This window comes from Hordeum vulgare, chromosome 3H, assembly GCF_904849725.1.
Source record: "Hordeum vulgare subsp. vulgare chromosome 3H, MorexV3_pseudomolecules_assembly, whole genome shotgun sequence".
In the NCBI taxonomy this organism is placed as follows: Eukaryota; Viridiplantae; Streptophyta; class Magnoliopsida; order Poales; family Poaceae; genus Hordeum; species Hordeum vulgare.
The window spans coordinates 44,922,435-44,940,853 of record NC_058520.1 but is presented as its reverse complement, the minus strand read 5'-3'; the positions used below and the strand labels follow the sequence as shown (position 1 = coordinate 44,940,853).

The 18,419-nt window shown below is 45.1% G+C and overlaps 1 non-coding gene across 1 annotated transcript; it reads left to right on the top strand.

Moving 5' to 3' along the window:
• Positions 1–9,819: 9,819 nt before the first annotated feature.
• LOC123445867 lies at positions 9,820–9,946 on the top strand. The gene has a single exon (XR_006631226.1). It is a non-coding gene; the product is annotated as a small nucleolar RNA snoR83 (small nucleolar RNA).
• Positions 9,947–18,419: the final 8,473 nt, after the last annotated feature.

The following is an 18,419-nucleotide window of genomic DNA, read 5'->3' as shown; positions in this document are numbered from 1 at the left end:
TTATTCACTTTTCCTTCAAAGTCTCTAAAAATTTCAGAATTTTTCAGAGCTAGAAAAAGGAAACGATGAGGAGGTTCTTGAGAGGCTCTTCAAACCGTAACCCCAAGGAGGATGAGAAGAACCACCCCAAGTACGTAGTCCCTCGAGTCACAGAAGTTCGAGCGTGCGAGTGGCCAAGTGATGAATTCTTGCGCGCCGCTGGGCTTTATGAAGACTTTTATTACTTGGTGGAGAACGCAGGTCTTACTACGTTCGTTGAAGATAAGTGCTCACAATACCTCCTCCTCGCCAATATTTTCATTCAAAGCTTCAACTTTTATCCGAGGAAGAATCCTCCCATGGTTGAGTTCATGATATACGACGTTCCCCAGTGCATGACACTACAGGATTTTTGCAATGTATGCAAATTACCTTATGTTGGGGATATCCGTGACCCTCGTCCACGGGACTTGGAGGATTTCATTGGTTCTATTGATGTTGGAGAGGAGAGAGGAGTGTCTCGCGCTAGAATTTCTAGCATGCATTTTCCTGTGCTTTGGTACTTCTCACTATTTGTGGGAAAATGTTTGATTGGTCGTGGGGAGGCTGGATCACTTAGTTCTCCAGACCTTGCGGTTTTGCGTGAAGGCCTTTATAACGATAAGACTTACAACCTAGGTGCTATAGTGGCCCAGCGGTTGAACATCAACCGTTCCAAGGGTGTCGTCTATGGAGGTATCTATGCTACCCGTCTTGCCAGACACTTTGAGATACCCATTAGACTGGGAGAGGAAGGAGAGATGCTTCTCCCCGAGAAATATTTGGATTATGACAGCATGGTTCGCCATGATTTTCTGGATAGAGATGCTAGTAGACGGATGATTTATAACCTGGTATTTAGTCAGGGTACTCGAGAGACTATTACTTTGCGTGCTCCTTCTTTGTTCGATCCTCATTCAGGCAGGTACACTATTATGCCCTCGGACATCTATGCATATTGGGGCTTGGCCCAACCACAGGCGCCCGTGCTCGAGCCGCCAGTCGAGTACCAGACGCCAGTTTATCAATGGGAGCTAGAGCAGCTCACACAGCAGTGGCATCCACAGTCTGCTCCGGAGTATCCTCGAGTTGGTGATTTGCCACCATGGGAGTAGACCAAGCTAGGCCAAAAGCCTAAGTTTGGGGGAGTACGTGTTCTCACCGACTTTACATTCATGCTTATGCTTTCAGTTTGTTAGTCGGTGTTTACACTTTGCCACTGTATTATCCATGCTAGTTTATTTTTGTTTTCTTGTTTTGTGTCCTTCTGAGAAAACCCAAAAAGATTTTTCTTTCTTCTTTTGCTTGTTGGGAGTTTTCCCGTGTAAATAGTTTTCTTTTTCTTTGGGTCAAGGTAGAAGATATTGGTTTCAATGTTTAGTGGTTCTTGCATGCTTAACTGTTTAGCTTTCAAAGAGCCATATTACTTTGTATTTTCCTTTGTGTTTGCCTGCAGATTCAGCTTAGTCCAATGCACGAGCACTCTTATTATTGTTCACATCATTCGATCGTGCAAGTGAAAGGCAATAATGATGATATATGATGAAGTGACTGAGACTGAAAAGCTGGTATGAACTCTATCTATTTTGTTTTTGTAAATATGACTAGCTTGTCGACCTAGATTCAGCTTTGTTGTGAGAGAACCATGTTTGCAATGACAACTTAGAAATCATAGTTTCTGATGCCATGCTTATTTACCGAGAGTTTATAATGGTTTGTCTTGAATGCCAACATAGATTTTGCGATGACTATGATGTAGTATGATAGGATGGTATTCTCATTTGAATGATTCAAGTGGCTTGACTTGGCGCATGTTCATGCATGTAGTTGAAACAAAATCAACATAGCCTCTATGATGTTCGTGTTCATGGTGATTTATATCCTGTTCATGCTTGCATTTAATGTTAGTCAAACTCATTGCATCTTGATGACTGTTGTCGCTCTCTAGTTGGTCGCTTCCCAGTCTTTTGCTAGCCTTCACTTGTACTAAGCGGAATATTGCTTGTGCATCCACTACCATAAACCCAAAAGTTTTTCCATGAGAGTCCACTATACCTACCTATTTGCGGTATCTACCTGCCGTTCCAAGTAAATTTGCATGTGCCACTCTCTAAACCTTCAAGAAATAATCTGTTTTGCATGCCCGAACCGCTCATGTGGTGACAGGGGGCTATTGGTATCTTCCATGCTAGGAGTGTTATCCTCGACATGTGTTTATTCACTGTCATTCACGAGAAAGGGGCCGGTAATTGGAATGCCCAGTTCCACGCTTAAATCAAAAACATAATTGTAAAACAAGACTCCCCGCGGATTGATGTTAGTATGGACGATACCCGAGGATTCGGCTAGCTGTCAGTGTGTTTGATTGGTGGTGGGGGAGTTAAAACTTTACTTTTCTGTTTGGGAACCGCCTATAGCATGAGTAGCATGGAAGATACTGAGAACTCTTTTTCATTGCGTTGACAATGAAAGCATGCCACCCAAAATTATTATCTCTGTTTTCAAAGCTTGAGCTCCGGCACCTCTACAAATCAATGCTTCCCTCTGCGAAGGGCCTGTCTATTTATTCTCCTGTCGAGTCATCCTCCTCTTTTACAAGCACCAATTAGAGAGCACCTTTGTCATTTTTATGCTTTGCTTTTGATTGATATTGAGTATGACTATGACTGGATCTTCGTTGCTATGAATTACAATGTTTAGTCAGCCCTTGATCTTTGAAAGTGCTCTGCATTTATGTTTTGCGGTCTCAAAAAGAGCTAGCGAGATACCACCTATTCATATTGCTTCATGCTTGTTTTGATTGAAGTGTTGGTATTTGAAACTCATTATTATTTGCTCGTTATCTGATTATGCCATTGATATTAGTTTACCATGAGACCTTTGTGTCACTTGCTTATGTGGTTAACTTGTGATCTTGCTGAAATTCTGGTTATGAGTTAGACATAGTTGCAACAACAAGATCAAACAGAGTTTGTCAAAGTTTTTCTTTCTCTCTCAGTTTGTCCACTGAGTTGCTTGAGGACAAGCAAGGTTTTAAGCTTGGGGGAGTTGATACGTCTCCATCGTTTCTACTTTTCCAAACTCTTTTGCCCTTGTTTTGGACTCTAATTTGCATGATTTGAATGGAACTAACCTGGACTGGCGCTGTTTTCAGCAAAATTGCCTTGGTGTTGTTTTTGTGCAGAAATCAAAGTTCTCCAAAACGTCCTGAAAATTTATGGGGAGCATTTTTGGAAAATATGAAAAATATCTACGCCAAGATCCACCTGAGGGGGTGGGCAAGTGGGCCACAAGCTCTGCCTCCACCACCCCTGGTGGCGGTGGGCAAGCTTGTGGGGCCCACACGGCTCTGCCGCCCCCAATCTCAGCTCTATAAGTTCACTTTCGTCCCAGAAAAAATAAAAAGAGAAGATTTCGTCACGTTTGTGATACGGACTTCATCGTGTTCTTCATCTAGAAGGCAGATCTTGAGTCCGTTTTGGGCTCGTGAGAGGGGAAATCGTCACCATCGTCATCGTCAACCTTCTTCCCTCTCCAATTCCATGAAGCTCTTCGTCGTTCGTGAGTAATCTATTCGTAGGCTCGCTGGGCGGTGATGAGTAGGATGAGATCTATCATGTAATCGAGTTAGTTTTGATGGGGATTGATCCCTATTATCCACTATGTTCTGAGATTGATGTTGCTACTGCTTTGCCATGCTTAATGCTTGTCACTAGGGCCCGAGTGCCATGATTTCAGATCTGAAATTATTATGTTGTCACCAATATATGTGTGTTTTAGATCTGATCTTGCAAGTTGTAGTTACCTACTATGTGTTATGATCCGGCAACCCCGGAGTGACAATAACCGGAACCACTCCCGGTGATGACCATAGTTTGAGGAGTTCATGTGTTCACCAAGTGCTAATGCGTTGGTCCAGTTCTTTATTAAAAGGAGAACCTTAATATCCCGTAGTTTCCTTTTGGACCCCGCTGCCACCGGAGGGATGGACAATAGATGTCATGCAAGTTCTTTTCCCTAAGCACGTATGACGACACACGGAATGCATGCCTACATCACATTGACGAACAGGAGCTAGCCACATATCTCTCCGTGTTATAACTGTTGCATGATGAATATCATCCAAACAAATCACCGACCCATTGCTTGCGAGTTTGTCCTACTACTGTCTTGCTCTGCTGCTACTCTTGCTGTTACTTGTCTTGCTCTGTTGTTGTTACTTGTCTTGCTCTGCTGCTGTTACTTGTCTTGCTCTGCTGCTGTTACTTGTCTTGCTTTGCTGCTACTATTGCTCGTTACACTACTACTACCTGCTACAATACTTTTTCGCTGGTCGTTGACGGGAACTGACAATATCCGTCAACGAGGCAACTTGGCGCCATATATACAATCGTTAGAAATAGTCTGCCATGTCAACATATCGTTTCTAACACCGTTGTTATCATACTACTTTGTTGTTACTACTTTGCTTGCAGATACTAATCTTTCAGGTGTGGTTGAATCTGACATATTCAACTGCTAATACTTGAGAGTATCCTCTCACCTCCTATAGGCGTACCAACAAATTTGGGTCGAATACTCTACCCTCGAAAACTGCTACGATCCCACGCACTGGTGGCCCGTCAACAACATTCTTCTAGTTTCGATTGTCGGAGAGTGCTAGCAGCATTCTTCTGGTGCCGTTGCAAGGGAAGGTGTGATGTTACGGAGTCACTCATCATTTCTAGTTCAGCTTTGTTGTGAGAGAAGCATGTTTGCAATGACAACTTGGAGATCATAGTTTCTGATGCCATGCTTAATTAGCTAGGAGCTTATAATGGTTTGTCTTGGATGTCAACATGAATTTTGAGATGATTATGATGTAGTATGATAGGATGGTATCCTCCTTTGAATGATTCAAGTGGCTTGACTTGGCGCATGTTTACGCATGTAGTTGAAACAAAATCAACGTAGCCTCTATGATATTCATGTTCATGGTGATTTATGTCCTACTCATGCTTGCACTCAATGTTGGTTAATCTCAATGCATTTTGATGAATGTTGTCGCTCTCTAGTTGGTCGCTTCCTAGTCTTTTGCTAGCCTTCACCTGTACTAAGCGGGAATACAACTTGTGCATCCACTTCCATAAACCCAAAGTTGTTCCATATGAGTCCACCATACCTACCTATATGCGGTATCTACTTGCCATTCCAAGTAAATTTGCATGTGCTACTCTCTAAACCTTGAAGAAATAATCTGTTTTGCATGCCCGAACCACTCATGTGGTGACAAGGGGTGATCAGTATCTTCCATGCTAGGTGTGTTATCCTCGATATGTGTTTATTCACTATCATTCACGAGAAAGGGACCGGTAATTGGAATGCCCAGTTCCATGCTCAAATCGAAAAGATAATTGCAAACAAAACTCCCCCTGGATTGATGTTGGTATGGACGGCACCCGAGTATTCGGCTAGTCGTGGAGTGTGATTGATTGGTGGTGGCGGAGTCAAAACTTTACTTTTCTGTTTGGGAACCGCCTATAGTATGTGTAGCATGGAAGATGGTGAAAACTCTTGGTCATTGCGTTGACAATGAAAGCATGCCACCCAAAATTATTTATCTCTGTTTTAAAAGCTTGAGCTGTGGCACCTCTGCAAATCAATGCTTCCCTCTGCGAAGGGCCTGTCTATTTATGTTTCTGTTGACTCATCCTCTCCTTATAAAAGCACCAATTAGAGAGCACCTCTATCATTTTTATGCTTTGCTTTTGACTCATATTGAGTATGACTGTGACTGGATCTTCTTTGCCATGAATTACAATGTTTAGTCAGCCCTTGGTCTTTGAAGGTGCTCTGCATTTATGTTTTGCGGTCTCAGAAAGAGCTAGCGAGATACCATATGTTCATACTGCTTCATGATTGTTTTTATTAAAGTGTTGACGTTTGAAACTTACCATTATTGCTCGCTAGTTGATTATGCCATTGATATGAGTTTACCATGAGACCTAGATGTCATTTCTTATGTGGCTAGCTTATAATCTTGCTGAAAATCTGGATATGAGTTAGGCATAATTGCAACAACAAGATCAAACAGAGTTCGTAAAAGTTTTTCTTTTGTCTCTTTCAATTTGTCAACTGAATTGCTTGAGGACAAGCAAGGCTTTAAGCTTGGGGGAGTTGATACGTCTCCGTCGTATGTACTTTTCGAAACTCTTTTGCCCTTGTTTTGGTCTCTAATTTGCATGATTTGAATGGAACTAACCCGGACTAACGCTGTTTTTAGCAGAATTGTCATGGTGTTGTTTTTGCACAAAAATAAAAGTTCTCGGAATGACCTGGAAATTTACGAGGATTTTTTGTGGAATATATAAAAAATACTGGCGCAAGAATCAACCGAAGAAGTGAAGCGTGGAGCCCACAAGCCCACCAAGCGCGCCCGTGGCCACGCCTAGCAGGCTTGTGGGGCCCACGTTGCTCCACCGCCTCCAATTCCAGCTCTATTTAGTCCCTTCCGTCCGAAAAAAAATCAAGGAGAAGAGTTCATCGCGTTTTACGATACGGAGGTGCCGCCACCACCTGTTCTTCCTCTAGAGGGTAGATCTGGAGTCTGTTCTGGGCTCCGGAGAGGGGAGATCATCGCCATCGTCATCACCAACCTTCTTTCATCGCCAATTCCATGATGCTCTTCACCGTTCGTGAGTAATCTCATCGTAGGCTTGCTAGACGGTGATGGATTGTATGAGATCTATCATATAATTGAGTTAGTTTTGACGGGGATTGATCCCTAGTATCCACTATGTTCTGAGATTGATGTTGCTACTATTTTGCCATGCTTAATGCTTGTCACTAGGGCCTGAGTGTCATGATTTCAGATCTGAACCCATTATGTTCTCGTCAATATATGTGTGTTCTTGATCCTATCTTGCAAGTTGTAGTCACCTACTATGTGTTATGACCCGGCAACCCCGGAGTGACAATAGCCGGAACCACTCCCGGAGATGACCATAGTATGAGGAGTCCATGTATTCACGAAGTGTTAATGCGTTGGTCCGGTTCTCTATTAAAAGGAGAACCTTGATATCCCGTAGTTTCCATTAGGACCCCGCTGCCACGGGAGGGATGTACAATAGATGTCATGCAAGTTCTTTTCCCTGAACACGTACGACTATATACGGAATGCATGCCTACATTACATTGACGAACTGGAGCTAGTTGCATATCTCTCCGTGTTATAACCGTTGCATGATGAATAACATCCGACATAATTATCCATCACCGATCGAATGCCTACGAGTTTTTTCCTACTGGTCCTTGCTACGTTACTTTGTCGCTACTGCTGTCACTGCTGCTACTGTTACTCTGCTGCTACTGTTGTCACTCTGTTGCTACTGGTTACCGTTGCTACTGTTGCTATCATACTACCTTGTTACCGATACTTTGCTGCAGATACTAAGTCTTTCAGGTGTGGTTGAATTGACAACTCAACTGCTAATACTTGAGGATATTCTTTGGCTTCCCCTTGTGTCGAATCAACAAATTTGGGTTGAATACTCTACCCTCGAAAACTGTTGTGATCCCCTATACTTGTGGGTTATCACTGGTTCCATCAAATTAACTCACAGGTCGTAGCATCGTCATTGTTGCTCCATGGTAGCCGGTTGTAGCAACTGTGACTGGCAGCTGCAGCTCTTCATGGCGGCTTGTAGCTTTCACCCACGCCGGTTGTAGCAAAAAACCTCGCTGATGGAAGCTCTTGTGGTTCTCGGTTGCAACAAAAAACATGGCTTCACCGTCGCCGACAGAAAGTAAATCACCCAAACCGAAGCAAAACCATACGCTCGTTCCAGCTCTGGATTTGACGGTTGCAACAAATCATGTGCTCCATCGCCGTCGCCGCAGAAAAACACTCCCACGATGCAGCAAAAATGTTGGTTCTTTCCAGCTCTCGCTTAGTAGGTTGTAGCAATTTTATGTGCTGGTTGTTTCACGACGTGACAATGGTTGTAGCAAAAAAATCCCGACACCGGCTTGTGCAATGTAGTAAAATCAGACACCGGTTGTAGCAAATGTCGACACCGACTGTAGCTCCCCGCGACAAGGTTGCATCTTCTGGCACGAGTAGTCCTAGCATCCCGCGGCCATGGGCGTTGCCGTTGCAGCTTGCCGGGCAGTGGCTGCTACAGGTCGCCGTGGTTTTGGTTCCAACAAAGCCGTCATTGTCAACGCAGCTCGCAACGACAAAGGAGACTTGGGCGGCCGCGCTCGCAAGCACATGTCGCTAATCGTCGACCCCATGGCACGATTGCGCGAGAGTTATCGCACGATCTTCAGCTCGCCGACAATGGGGACCGGTGATGGGGAGCGACAACGAGGAGTCGGAACGGGCGTGCAACTTGAGCTCTCCGACGACTAGCGGCTAGGTGGGAGAAGGATATCGGGAGGAAGAAGGAGCAGCCGGGTGGAAGCGAGCGATGCGGTGAGTGGCTCCTAGACGTAGCCTGACGAACGTGTGCATTGCGAGGAGTGGTTGCATGTGTTGCATGATTTGGATCGATTCCACGACTTGCATGAGTCCGACGCAACGTTCGGTCAGTGCATGGGATGCAAACACTTTCCCACCCTAAAACCTTTTGCTGGAACCATAGGACTGGCCGTGCCAGCTCCCCTCGAGGACTATTTCGTTTGTTTGTATTCACGGCCCTCGAGCTCAGAAAAACGCGGTGGGAGAGGAGCGAATCGGCGGGAGGTCCTATACGGCGCCTTCAGCACCGGTTAGGCAAACCGGCGCATGCAGCGCTCCTTCTCGTGGGTTGGCCCATGTAGAATGTGTTGGTCCTTAAAAATCGAAGAAAGGTAAGAGAATTTCTAAAAAATTCAGATTTGCGAAAAAAGTTCAATGATTATTAAAAAAGTTCACCGATTTTTGAAATATGTTTATGTATTTTCAAAAAGTTCACGGGATTAAAAAAAATCATTATTTTTCAAAAAAAGTTCATCAATTTTTAAAAATAGTTCATTGATTTTGAAAAAAGTTCACGAATTTTAAACTATGTTCACCAATGTTCAAAAAAGTTTATCAATTTCAAAAAAAGATTCATCGTTTTTCAAAAGAGTTCACCGGTTTTCAAAAAAGTTCATCGATTTAGAAAGAATTTCATCTATTTGGAAAAAAGTTCACGGGCTAAAACACAGATCGGATCTTTAAATAGGCCGACCCATGGTGGAGCTTTGCAGGCTCCGGTTAGCAAAATTGGCCTACAACCGGCGCCTGTGACCCTAAATAGGGTTTCCTCAAATCGGCACTGGGTCCTCGTTGCAGCCTATGCTTTGTACTTGGGCTTGAGCGACGGCCCGTTCCCATCGCGCAGCTGCCCACGGCACCAAGCCTTCTGGCGCCTTTATATACGAATCGCCCGCGGTTCCGATTCTCACATCCTCCTCGCCGCCGCAGCCGCAGAGACCTAAACCTAGAACTCCCACGAGCCTCCTGCTCGCGCTCGTAGATTGCGGCCGCCCTTGCTTGCATTCTTGATCTCTTCCGTCTCTCTTTGCTTTCTGCTTTTCCTCTCGATTCCGTTTCTGAATACGTGCTGTTAAAGCGCCTTCGAGAGAACCGGGCGGAGTTGATTCTCGTGCCGTCGCCGGTTCCGTTGCGGGCGTAGACCGATCTAGAGCCTCCACCGTGTCTCACCCTCCAATTCTCTTGCTGGGTGTCGGATTGGTTCTGGTACATTTTTCCCTTCGGATCTGTGTTTTTCGGTGCCTGGTTGTATCTTGTATGTCGTTTGGTTGGTGTTTTGGTTTCCGTCCATGGCCTCCATAATCCCGGATTAACTCGCTTAGCTGTTATTCTGATTCATGGGAGGCCGAGACCGATGTCTGGGAGTTTCGCTGATAGCTCCTTCTTTTTAACAGTGGAGGTGCTTCATTAGTAACTCGCCACACAGATGCACTGCTCAATTTCCCTTTTGTTTTGAGTAATAATTTGAGATGAGTATTGATTTTTATCCATTGCAGAACTCTGTAAATGTAGCAGCTAGTCTAGGATTCCAAAAAATTGATTGAAAATACAGCCATTTCCCTTTTAATTAGAATGTGTCAGATCTGCTCGCCAATGGGTAACCTGAATCACGAACGTAATCATGGTATCTGAATCACAAACATAATCATGGTTGATACCATGAGAACCTTCAGTTTTTAAAATCTACTTGTAAGAAACTAAGCAACACGGACCGAAACCAATAATGACTGAACATGAGACTGGTTTATCTCTGTTTTGTTGACAAAAGTAACAGATACAACTGAACTGCGCCATGCGTCCGCCATCTCGTCATCACTGGAATAAGGTTTTAGCCTGACTGATCTATCATGGCAATGAAAATGGGACGACGCCCATTTATGCTCTGGTCGAAAGCTCATACGCGATCCTTGTGGCTGGAACTATAGGAAGTGACTGGCTGAAACTGAAGAAAGGGGCCCAGATCAAGCTAGCCTATCTTCACCATAGACTTTTGCCACATCGTGGAGAAGAAATTTTGCCCAACGACAGTGCTGCCGTGCATTTTATCCAGTGACCTTTGTCGCCTGTATACCACTTCCACATCACGAGGAGCAGCGTCCACGTCCACATCTCTTCCAGAAGTCCACATCGGCAAAACCATAGCCATCATAGTTTTTTTCTCTAGCAAAAACAAGGGCTTTGTCTAATAGAACAAACACTAATACCTTAATTGAGTCGGTAAAGATCTAATCTGTTTATCAAAGTGTTCTCTGATTGTTAAAGACATCTCTTTTCAACCGAGGAACAATCCAATCTCATTTCTCTCCATTTTTAGTAAAATAGTGAAGGATATTTCATTAATAATGACAAAAGGGGTGGAGGGGATACGTATTTGTTAAATCCCTAAGAGCATCTCTAGTGGATGGTGTATATTTGAACGTGTATATGAAGATATACACGTCCATATACACGGCGTGGAAATTATACACGTCTAGTTTTTTAGTGGAACGTGTAAATTAGGACGTGTATATTCCCCTCATTCTTTCCCCCTCTGCAAGATAAGAGATTCAGTAGTTCAGAGAACAAGACAGGGGAGCTTCGCCGCATTGCAGCCGTCTCCCTCGTCGCCGGCAGCCTTCCCCGTGGCATCCAAGATGTCCATGGACTCGAGGATGCCTCCCTCGTTCCATTCCCATCGCTAGGGTGATCGGTGGGCCACCACAGCGACGGCCCCAACCTCGTCTCCGACGAGTACCCGAAGCTCTGCAGGCCGAACTGGGCGTCCGGGCACAGGGAGCCCCGGCCTTGCTTCTTAGGGAGGAGGAGGCGGCGGTGGACCGCCAGCCCGCCAGCAGCCCGCCCCGCACCGCCGCCGCCCCGCACCCCGGCCACCCCGCCCCGCCGCCGCCAGCCCGCACCCCGCAGCGCCGCCCCGCCGCCGCCCCGCACCCCGCCGCCAGCCCGCACAGCGCCCCGCCGCCTGTGCACGTGATGCAGTGGCGTGCGTTGGCCGGCGGCGCTGGTCCTGCCGATCCGATCCGCCGCCGCCTCTGCCCCCAGATCCCGCACCGTCTCCGCCTTCCGATCCGCCGCCGCCGAGCTCGGGCTCCCTGGACGCGAAGGCCGCGAGGAGGCGGGCGCCGGGGGAGGCCGAGAGGAGGGCCGGGGCGGACACGCGCAGGAAGAGGAGGGAGCTCTGGGACGCGGGCGTGGGACGACGCGAGCTCACGAGCGTGGCTGGCTCGTGTTTATTTGCACGACGAGTAGCCTCGTGGATGGACGTGTATAACTTCCACGCCCGTATACACGTTCCACTGTGAGGCATTTTTCTGCTAGCAACGTGTATATTTACCATCCACCTCCATATACACCATCCACTAGAGATGCTCTAAGGGTGTGTTTGGTTCGAGGACCGAAAGTCATGGAATGTCATGGTTCCGTCCCGAAGTCATGGGTTGGTTCCATCCTTATGTTCAGTTGATGATAAAAAAAGTCATGGATTGGTTCCGTCCTAGTGTTTAGTTGGAGAGATGAAATGAGAAGAATTTGATACCACTTACCTCTTTGATATAAATGGTGAGATTACATATCTGAACAATTAGAGTTATTTGCATTTAACAGGCCTATAATTTAAATTTCCAGCAACATTTTCTTTCTATTTTCAACACATGCAAATAAAAATATATGATCTCGAGTACATATCAAATATTTATGAAAAATAATCATGAAAATGAAAAAATAACCACGAAAAAATTTAATCACGAAAACGAGAAAAAAAACCACGAAAAATTAACCAAAAAAAAAAAACCACGAAAACTTTTGTTCGGGTGCGGGGATGAATGCGGTGAGAATTGCTTGGTTATTTCTTTTTTTCTTTGCTATCTCAAACGAATAACGAGTCGATTCCTCCAAATCGATGGAATCACTTGGTGAAGCATCTGGAGGGAATATTCCCTGCATGCGGATGACCTAATTCCGATTCCTAACCCAACTAAACACGAGAATGGCTGCTAGGGATGGAACCAACCCGTCCGATTCCGCCTCATCCTGAAACCAAACACACCCTAAGTCCCTGCTGTCGTCGGTGTCTTCCTTGTTCGCCTTGGCAACGAATGTGCGTACCAATGCTCCAGGCAAGATGACACTGAGAACACCGCGCCCCCATGACTGTCATTTGGATTTAGAGAGGATCCTAGTGCTAGCGATGCCATGGTAGGTGGGGGTGCATGCGAAGGAGGTGACGCGCCGACGGCAACAGCTGGCACCATAGCAAGAGGAGCTGCGTTGGCGGGGTGTCCACGTGGTGGTTGGACAAGATGCGCCACAGAAGATCAAGCAGCGGAGGCCGCGTACCAGAACGCGTTGGCGGCTGTCCTGCGTACAAGCGAGGAGGTAGCGCGCCTCAAGGAGGAGGAGGCAGCGGCCTACCAGAAGCATCTAGCGGAGGCCATGCCGGTGACTACGTCGTGCCGTTGCTGACCCCGGTGCCCCTCGCCGAGCCAGGGTGGCTGGTCCACACGCTTGAGTTGTACGCTTGTGACGGTGTGGTGTGTGGGTGGGTCAGCACGTCACCCGTCTGGCTGGGTGCGACATCGGAACTGTAGACAGCCTACCTGAAGCACTAGCGGGAGTGGCGGTTGTCAAAGGAGGGCGCAGAGGCCCGGTTGATGGAGGGTGACGCCAAAGTGGAGGAGGAGGAGGAGGATCGATGTGGTGCCGAGCGAGCGGAAGATGTCGCCGCCGCCTGGGAGACGACCTTCCCTTGGGCTGGCCCAGCGTCGATGCTCGTCGACCTCATCGGTCCCGACGACGACAATGACGAGGACGTCTAGGGCAGCACGCCTCCTCGTCTTTAGTTTATTTATTAATTCTATGTTTAATGTAAAATGGAATATCGTTGGCCTTTCAGGTCGACATTAAATGTTTAATTAATGTTTTTAATATTTAAAAATGTTTAATTATGTTTTTTTTGTCATGATCGTGTTGGACACAAGCGCTGGCTCAATTACAAAAAAGGCATGCATGTCCGTCAGACCGATCCAAAAAGATAAAATATGAACATAGCGTGCGTCCGTTTGAATTGACCGGTTTGAGTTGCTCTGACACTCGGCCTATACCAGGTTCCTTGTATGTCGGCCTGAAAGAAGTCCAGATAAACCCTCGTGGTTTCAGAAACTGGCTATCGCTAGATCAGCTTGAGGTCGAGATCATTCTAGCGTTTCTTCTGAAAGGATCACAATGCCATTAAGTATCAGGGTTGGACAAGTCGCCAACAACAACGTCATTTATAAGGTATGGATACTGGCCAAGCCAAATCTCGCATCTACGAGCTCCTAGTTTAGCACCATACGCAGCTAAACATTGCACAACTAAATTACAAGTCCGAGGACAAGATATAACAGTTACATCATTGAAACCGACTCTGAGTTGAAACTTAATATCTTTGAAGATAGCTCCTAGTGCATAAAGATCATAGTCTCCATGGGTCACCGCTGTCTTCATTTGCATAGTCTGGATGGCCGTGTTAATGGCATGCAATATTGTCAACGCCTCTGAATGAAGGGCATCCGAGACTTGCTCCAAATTTCCTGCTCCAGTTGCTATTACCATACCACAATTGTTCCTGATAACAAAACCCCAACCTCCAGAATTTGATTCCTTCAGAAAGGCACCATCAATGTTGTTTTTCAAGATTTCGGGTGGAGGTCTGGACCATCTTTCCTTCTGCTGATGTTCATGTATTCTCCCTTCCTGCTTTACCTTCGAGAACTGCATACAATGGTAATCAATAGAATGACACATTTCGTCAGAAGATTTGATTTCATTTCCCACATTTGCACTATTTCTCTCACGCCGCCAACACCAAAGGAGCAGGCACGATTTAATATTTTCTTTGTTATTGAGGTTTAAAATTTTCTCCATGCAGCTTAGTACATCAGTACAAGTTAGAATTTGCAATGTGACATGCAACAACTGAGCTTTCCTCGAGACTTCCTTCACCCTCTTACACTTAATGAAGCAATGCCCACCATCCTCATTGAGACGAAAATAGATAGGACAACGAGTGTCGACATGCATACCTATATGCTGGAGCTTCACGCGCAACGGTAAGGCATTTGTAGCCATGCGCCACAAGAAGTGACCAACCTTGCTTGGAATGGGAGGTGAACATAGCTTCAGACAATTAAAGCTGCTTGTATCTTCATTTGTACTTGAGGTAGAAGTTAGCCCTGAAATGGATTCACGAGCTACGGTGTCTACAACGACTCTGTAAGCAGATTACACCGAAAATATACCTTTTTTTATCATAGTGCCATGCTATGAAGTCATCATTATTATGACAAATCAAACTAATCGATTCCATTGACGATGGTTACAGGGACTTTATATATCTCCTGGAGAGACGCGACGATCGGAGGGAGGTGCGTCGGTTCCAGGGAGTCGGAAGAGAGAGACGTCCGTGCGGGAGGAACCGCTCGAACGGTTGGGCAAGGGGAGATTTTCCCCTAATTTACATAATTAGTTTTAACACTCCCCTAATCTACGCTTGACTATGTAGAGTCATCTTCATGATTGTCCGGGAAGCTTTATCATCTCAAAAACTCTTCTTCAAAAGTTCTTCGTAAAAACTCTGATGAGAACCTGAAACATAAACTTCACAAAAATAGCATAATATGATGTTATTGAACAAGGATATCTCAAGGAGAGACTCCCCCTGTTGCCTGCAAGTCTCTAAGTCGTCGCATACCAATTCCATGAACATATTTCTGGAATGTTGAGTTTGGTAGAGACTTAGTAAATAAATCAGCAAGGTTATCACATGATTTGACTTGCAGAATGCTTATTTCCCCGGTTTTCTGAAGATTGTGGGGGGGGGGGGGAAACCATTTAGGAGAAATATGCTTAGTGATATTGCTTTTGATATATCCTGTTTACATCTGTGCAACAAAAACCGCATTATCCTCATAGATAATGGTGGGTGATTCAACTGAACCAATTCCACATGACTGTTGTCTGTGGTTTATCATTCTGCGAAGCCATACACATTCACATGATGCTTCAAATAATGAAATTATTTCAGAATGATTGGTAGATGTAGCCACTAGAGTCTGTTTTGAAGACTTCCATGATATAGCTGTACCACCATGTAGGAACACAAAACCGGTCTGAGATCTGGCATTATGGGGATCAGATAAATAACCGGCATCGGCATATCCAATCATATCAGAGTCCAGATTGCTTTGAAACTGGAAAAATAGGCCAAGATCCTTTGTGCCTTGGAGATATCGAAAGATATTCTTTACTCCAGACTAATGTCGTTTGGTGGGAGCTGCGCTGTGTCTAGCAAGTAGATTCACTGCAAATGAAATACCAGGTCTTGTGCAATTTGCAAGATACATAAGCGCTCCAACAACACTGAGATATGGAACTTCAGGTCCCAACACCTCTTCTCCATCGTCCCTCGGTCTGAACGGATCTTTCTCTACGTCTAGAGATCGAACCACCATAGGAGTTTTAGATGGATAGGATTTGTCCATATTGAATTTCTCTAATATTTTCTGGATATAGGAAGCTTGGTGTACCATGATTCCTGAGGGAAGGTGCTCAAGTTGAATACCTAAGCAAAATTTGGTTTTACCCAAATCCTTCATCTCAAATTCCATCTTTAGATGATTGCGTGCTTCATCAATATCTGGTGTGTTGCCAATGATGTTGAGATCATCAACGTACACAAAAATGATGCAAAATCCTGTGAGGATTTCTTAATGAAAACACATGGGCAATCATCACTATTGGAGTAACCTTTCTGAAGCAGGAACTCACTTAGTCAGTTGTACCACATCCGTCCCGACTGTTTTAAGCCATACAATGACTTATTCAGCATTACACAATACATGTTGCGTTTTGCACTGTTATTCGGGACAAAGATTCCGTCAGGAACCTTCATATATATGTCCGAATCTAGTGACCCGTAAAGATATGCGGTCACGACGTCCATCAACTGCATGGATAGACGATTTTGTACTGCCATAGATATAAGATATCGGAAAGTGGTTCCACTCATTACTGGAGAGTATGTCTCATTGAAATCAATGCCGGGTTTCTGCGTAAAACCTTGTGCTACGAGCCTTGCTTTATATCTCACCACCTCATTGTTCTCATTCCGTTTCCGGAGGAAAACCCATTTGAATCCCACAGGGAAAACATTGGGAGGTGTAGGTATTGCTTCAGTGAATACCTTCCTTTTGTTAAGCGAGGCAATTTCTGCTTGGATTGCATCCTTCCATTTAGGCCAGTCGGAGCGCCTTTGGCACTCGACGATAGACCTTCGATCATGATCAGTGATAAGGGTATCTGCAATCTTTTCAGCAAAATATATGTCGAGAGTTGTAGTCTTGCGGTCAAATGATTCTCCAGAATCAACATAGTTGATGGAAATTTCCTGCACCCCTAGAGACTCTACGTGATTTCCCAATACGGTTGAGTCTGGGTGTTCCGATGTTCCAGCCAGTTTGTGCACACTGGAGCTGGGTTGTGGAGCTTGCCCTTCCATTGGGTGTGAACTACCCATCAGGTGTTTGTCAACGTTGAGTTGACCTGCATTTACTGACTCCGAGGATTTTTTCCTCGATTTCCTTTGCTGCTTGCTAGAAGCTAGCTCCAGGTCAGAAGCCATACTATCCCCCTCTTTTTGGGAACAGGGAGTTGAGTGGTTTTTATTGGTACCTCCACTCTTTCTGGCGCGTTTCTGGCCGGATTTAAGGATTTTGTAACACCTTTTAGATTAGTAAATGTATCTGGCAGATTATTTGCAAGATGTTGCAAATTAATGATCTTCCAACTTGAAGTTCGGTCTCATGGGTACGTGGATCAGAGGATGAAATGGCATGAGCATTCCAATCGATTTCCGGGCATTCTTTCTGGTACTTGAAATCTCCCCCTAATGCCGAAAAATGTTCCTCATTAAATATGCAATCAGTGTGACGGGTTGTGAACAGATCCCCAGTTAGGGGTTCCAGGTACTTGATAATCGATGGCGATTTGTACCCCACATAGATCCCCAACTTTCTGTGTGGGCCCATAGATGTTCGCTGTGGTGGTGAGATCGGGATGTATGCAGCACATCCGAACTTACGCAGATGGGAAATGCTTGGAGGATTTCCATGTACCAATTCCAGAGGGGAGAACTGTGATATGCAGTTGGCCTCAATTGTATCAAGTCAGCAGCGTGTAAAACTACATGACCCCAACAAGAGGTTGGCAAGTTGCAATTCGTCAACAAAGGTCTTGCGATGAGTTTAATCCACTTAATAAATGCTTCAACCAAACCATTTTGTGTATGGACATATGAGACACAGTGCTGAACTTCAATCCCCAAAGCCATGCAATAATCATTGAAAGCACGTGAGGAGAATTCTGCAGCGTTGTCCATTCGAATTGTCTTAGTTTGACTTTCAGGATAATGGGCTTGCAACTTAATGACTTGTCGCATTATCTTGGCAAATGCATGGTTCCGTGTGGATAGAAGACACACATGTGACCATCGTGTAGATGCGTCAATGAGAACCATGAAATACCTGAAAGGTCCAGATAATGGTTGAATGGGACCACAAATGTCTCCTTGAATACGTTCAAGAAACTGAAGTGGTTTAGCTTGTATTTTGAGATGCGAGGGTCTCAAAATTAGCTTTCCCGTGGCACAAGATGTGCACACAAAATCAGAAGATTGAGGAAATTTGGACTCAAGCAAATTATGACCAATGGAATTGCTAGTAATTTTTCTCATCATCCTGATTCCGGGATGGCCCAGGCGATCATGCCAGGTTTGGAATGCGTCAACATTCTGAAAAATTACTTTGTATACAACATGTTCCACGGGTTTGATGTACGTATAGTACAAACCAGACGATAGAGAAGGAAT